The sequence below is a fragment of the Charadrius vociferus genome, unplaced genomic scaffold (assembly GCF_000708025.1).
Source record: "Charadrius vociferus isolate BGI_N301 unplaced genomic scaffold, ASM70802v2 scaffold1028, whole genome shotgun sequence".
NCBI lineage: Eukaryota > Metazoa > Chordata > Aves > Charadriiformes > Charadriidae > Charadrius > Charadrius vociferus.
In genome coordinates, this window is record NW_009649564.1 from 1 (window position 1) to 4,921 (window position 4,921).

At 46.6% G+C, this 4,921-nt stretch overlaps 1 non-coding gene across 1 annotated transcript; it reads right to left on the reverse strand.

Moving 5' to 3' along the window:
• Position 1: 1 nt before the first annotated feature.
• Positions 2–74, reverse strand: TRNAM-CAU. The gene has a single exon. It is a non-coding gene; the product is annotated as a tRNA-Met (tRNA).
• Positions 75–4,921: the final 4,847 nt, after the last annotated feature.

The following is a 4,921-nucleotide window of genomic DNA, read 5'->3' on the forward strand; positions in this document are numbered from 1 at the left end:
TTGCCCCGTGTGAGGATCGAACTCACGACCTTCAGATTATGAGACTGACGCGCTACCTACTGCGCTAACGAGGCTCCTCGATATCACACCCCCCGTGCACTGCCCTTCTCCCGGGGTCGATTTTTTCCGTGTCCTGACATTTTTCACAAATGGCTCCTTTTTCCCAAGCTCTTCTGCAAAACAGCCGCATTCCTGAAGGGGATCCCTTCATCCCCGTCCGGGAATGGGCTGTGAGAGCTGCACCGACAACACCCTCGAAAGGAAATCAAGTTGTCTCCATGTCATTACAAAAATTAAAGCCAACGTCGTTTGCCTCTCTGCTGTGATGAGTCGCTATTCGACCGGGGTTCCCGCAGTGAAATGAACTCTGTGCATTCGCTGAAGAGCTCAGCAGATGAGGGTCCCCTGTGATGCCAGGAGAAGTGCTGCCCTGAATCTGAATCGATGGGCCTCACCCTCGGTGAGGGTGTCGAGGCAGCGGTCACCATGGCAATCAAGCTACAGACGCCCAAATTGGAAGGCAGGAAAACAGGCTTTTGATGAAGAAAGTCTCCAAACCTTGCCCACAAGAATCACTGTGAGGTGGCTGTTTGCCTGCAGAGCGAGCAACTGGCAGAAATAAATGAGGAACAGACATCAGTCCGACCAGGCAAGAAGAGATGTTTGGGACAAGATGTTGGAACAAGAGAAGAGATGTTGGACAGCCCAAGGATTCTGCCAAGGGTCCAGTGGGCAGCTCTTGTTGTCAGGGGGACAATACCCCGATTTCCAAGGATATCTGGCTGGCCATGCATTCGGGGCGATGGGATGCTGGGTCCAGGCTGCAAGGTTTGGGGTATGAACAGAGCTGCTGCAACCGCAGGGCTGCTTACAGCCTGAGCCGCTGCATCCCTCCCTCCAACACCGCCCGCCTGCAGAGCGAGGATGTCATTTTTGATAGTGTGCTAACCTTTTGGGGCTTCAGGGACGGGTGAGTTCAGCGCCCACCGTTCCGATTAAATGAAGAAAAGCTGCTCCAAGCATCTAAAACAAGGCACATGGGCAATGAGTCACCCAAACCAAACACCAACTGTTTGGAAACATGTCTGTAGCTGTTTTCCACCTGTACTGAATCACGTGTTTTTTTCCCCGCACGTTACATTACGCTCAGCTGGTACTCAAAGATTCTGATACAGCTCTAGAAGGCCTTGTCACGTCTGTTTGTTTAGGAACTGATGGATTCACGGAGAGGACAGGAAAAGTACTGATGGCAAGGATTTTCATGTGAATGAAACAAAAGATGTCCTCGGTGACATTGCCCCAAGCAGAAACTCAGCAGTCTACAGCACACACATGCTTTTCCCTCTTTTGCATTTTCTATTTTTATCTGGACTTTCTTCTTTCTCCTTTTCCTCTGAATGCTCCTGCTGTGCCTAATCACCCCACAACCTCATCTCCCTTTCCCTGACCCCTAGAACCTTGCCCCACAGCCTTGGCTTCATGGATGCTGAGCCACTGCATTCTTCTCCATCCCTCAGTGATCAGACTTTCCCCTTGGCCCACTGACCCCCTTTCCAGTCCAACCCAGCAGAAAGCAGGACAGCCCATTGTAGATCCGTGCCAATTCCCACAGAGCTCCATCGCCCCATGCCCATGTCCTCCAGATTAAGAGGAAGAAGGGGAAAAGTCTGGCTGGCTGAAAGGCAGCAATGCCCCAATGCCTCCATGATGCCCCAACATCACCTGGCAGGGAGCAAATCCCAGCAAAATCAGGAGCAATGTGACAAGCCTCATGGGCTCTCAGCGCTCGGGGTGACCACAATTCCCCTTCCCATGGAGCAGGGTGGGGGAATCCCAGACTCTAATCACATTAGAGAGGAGAAACTATCACTGCCGCCCCTCCAAGTCTCAAGACCCAGTCAGAAAAGGTTCCCAGGGCTCTTCTTGCAGAGCATCACACAATAGTTAGAAGCAGAGAGTTTGGAGGCTGGGCACAGCAAAGCTCCTCGGGGTCCAGAAGGCGGAGAGCCAGTGCAGAACGGAACGCTTATAACTGAATATAACTTACAACTTCAGCATTTACCACCCTATCATCAGACTATAAAACCGGCATTTGCTCCTCTACGCTACTGAATCCATTATCTGAATCTACCAGCTTTATTTGTGACGATAGGGAAAGCAGGAAAAGTGCGTTATCATCATCTCCCGTCCTCTGTGGCGCGACCAAGCGTCTGAGCACCTTTCTTTGTAAACGTCGCCAGAGTAATAGCCCAGAGCTTTCCAGTTCTGCCGTTTCAGGCAGGGAGATTGCAGCCATCACCACAGGGCTCTTAAAAAACATATACCAAAAGGGGAAATCTTATTGTTTTGTTTCCCCTCAGCAATTAAGGAGCTGATGCAGCTCTCGCTGTAGTCAATTAGTCTTCACGCTCCCTCTAAAGGGCTTTGGATTGGTCCCAAAGTTAGTGTCCTCATTTTCTGTAATCCTGGAAGCGTTTACGCCTTCCCAGCCTCTGAGCGGGGACGAGCCAGCTGATGGCATATCCAGCCAATTATAACCTGAACAGCGAGGAGAGAATTATTTATTTTCCATTTGGCAAGAGGGACAGAAAAGTATGGCAAGGCAAGCCGAGACAGATGAACAAACCCTCTTTGCAAGCCCTGTTTGCCACACAAAGTATTTGCAGCATGTTTTTTTGGCATAAGCCTGCAGTGTGATTTCTGCTTTGTCATAAGCATCCTTGGACGCAGGACACTTCGAAGAGAGAATATTTCAATAGAAAGACCAAAGAATTTTGCTTTGGTTTTTGTGATGTACACGTTTTCATCTCAGATATCCTTTCCTTGCTATTTTAAGCTGGAAAAATAGCTCTCCTGATTTTAGTATTTCCCATCTTCCTCCTTTCTGCCTGGACATTGATCTCACCAGATTTCGCAGGATAAACTAATCAGTGGACAGACTGGGCTCTTCAGGGAAAATCCAGAGCACTGCAGAAAATGCTGCTGATGACTCAGAAAGGGTTTTGCATCCTCCTGCTTTCGGGCTGAGCACAGTGCCCTCTCTTTATGAAAGAAGGTATGGTCTTTCTTCAACATACTGGCCTGGTAATGAGGTATTTGTTGATCTGATGATCAGCTGTGGTCATGTGTGTTTGGGGTCACCGAAGACTTCACAGAAGTTCTAGTAGAAGCAGTTGTTGTTCTTTCTGCTTTGGCCACGCTCCAGCCTGAACAATTTCATTGTGCCCAGCACCTCTGGGCAGCTCAGTTGGCAGAAGCATTATCCTGTCCAGGACAGATCACGGGACAGGCAGTCAGGTGTTCGAGATGCTATTACTGGGTCGGCTGCTGAGCAATGGTTGTGCAATCGCAGGCAGCTCGCTGAACCTCTACGTGCCTCAGTTTCTCACGATGTAAATAAGGAGGGTGTTGACTGAAGCCACGGGCTACGTAGTACTCGGTTAATATTTGAATATGTGTGGAATTGCTTAAATGCTAGGAGTATTAAAAATCGGTGGAAAACTTTGTTGCATGCTGTATGACTCCACAATTTCCCTGCTATGCCCCCTGCACTCACACTGTCATTACTGCTTGCCAAGGGGTTATGGATCTTTTTGAGTGAAAGGTAGTACATAAACATGTTATTGTTGCTTACACCGACTGATTTACTGTGTTTCCTTGTGAAACCAATGGCTCCCATTTAAAACTGGATCCCGAAGCCAAGAAATGTTTGCTGTAACAGCAGTAGCAGCAATAACTGATGTCAGGGTTACGGTACATGGCAACTGTGTCTTGGGCAACACTTCTTGCAGGGGAGTGCAATGAGTTTTCAGCTAAACATTCTAAGAAAATGATGTTTTTGTGACGACACTGCAGATGTCTGTGTGTTAGTTTGGATTTACCATCCAGAAAAGCGTTCATCTAATCATCTCAAAAGTGTTACATTCCAGAAGACTTGTGAAATAGGTGGCCAGATAGAGGAGAGAGACGGTGTCAGTGTTCCCACTGAGGGACAGGCGCATCTGTGGGTAGACTTCAGAGAAAACCCACCCAGGGAAAATGTTTTAGTTTCACTTTTCTCAAATTACACTTTGTTTCTTTAGTTTCACTTTTCTCAAATTACACTTTTATATTGCCACAAAAGAGAGATATGTGGTCACTCTCATCACTTCTTGCTAGAGTTCTCCTAACTCAGAAGGTGACTTCTGCAGAGAAATTTGATGTTTGGGAATTTGTTCATAGGGTGCTCACCATCTTAAGACAAATTTAAGACTAAAACTTCTCAGAAGAGTTATTTTAAGTCATTGCAAACAATTCACTACAGTCTGATTCTATCTGAAAATCTCCGATAATGGCTGCATGCTGTATTAAAAAAAATCAAGGCCCACATTGATCTTTAGCTGAGTTAGATCAATAAGAACAATTCATGACAAAATAACCGAGGGAGGGCATTTTGATTCAGGTTTAAATGGAAGTTACTCTCGGCACAGTGTCCTTCCTTTTATTGTATGGGGATTTTCTCTCCATGTTTCTGGTGAATTTAATACTGCTGACAGCTGCTGAGCTAATAGCCCTAGACACTAACGTGCTGTCTTCCAGCAAGGGTGTAGCACTGCAGAGGAAGAGCTTTGTCTATATGCTGTAAAAAGCCTTTTCCGTAATGTACCAAAGAAATGAGAGGACAGTTTATAATTCTGATTGTGAAATACATTCACTTTGCTGTGAGGCAGCTCATATAGAAAAGATAGGAAAAGGGGGAATTTTTCCCCAGGGAAATGCTGTAAATAGCAGCTGGGATTGGGAATCACCTTTCATACTGGGTTTTTAACAAAAAAAAAACCAAACCAAACCAAAACAAACAAACAAAAAAACCCAAAAAACCCCACAACCTTCTGGAAGATACAACAGTTTGGAAAGCCTGGCTTTTCTTTACTTCAGATTC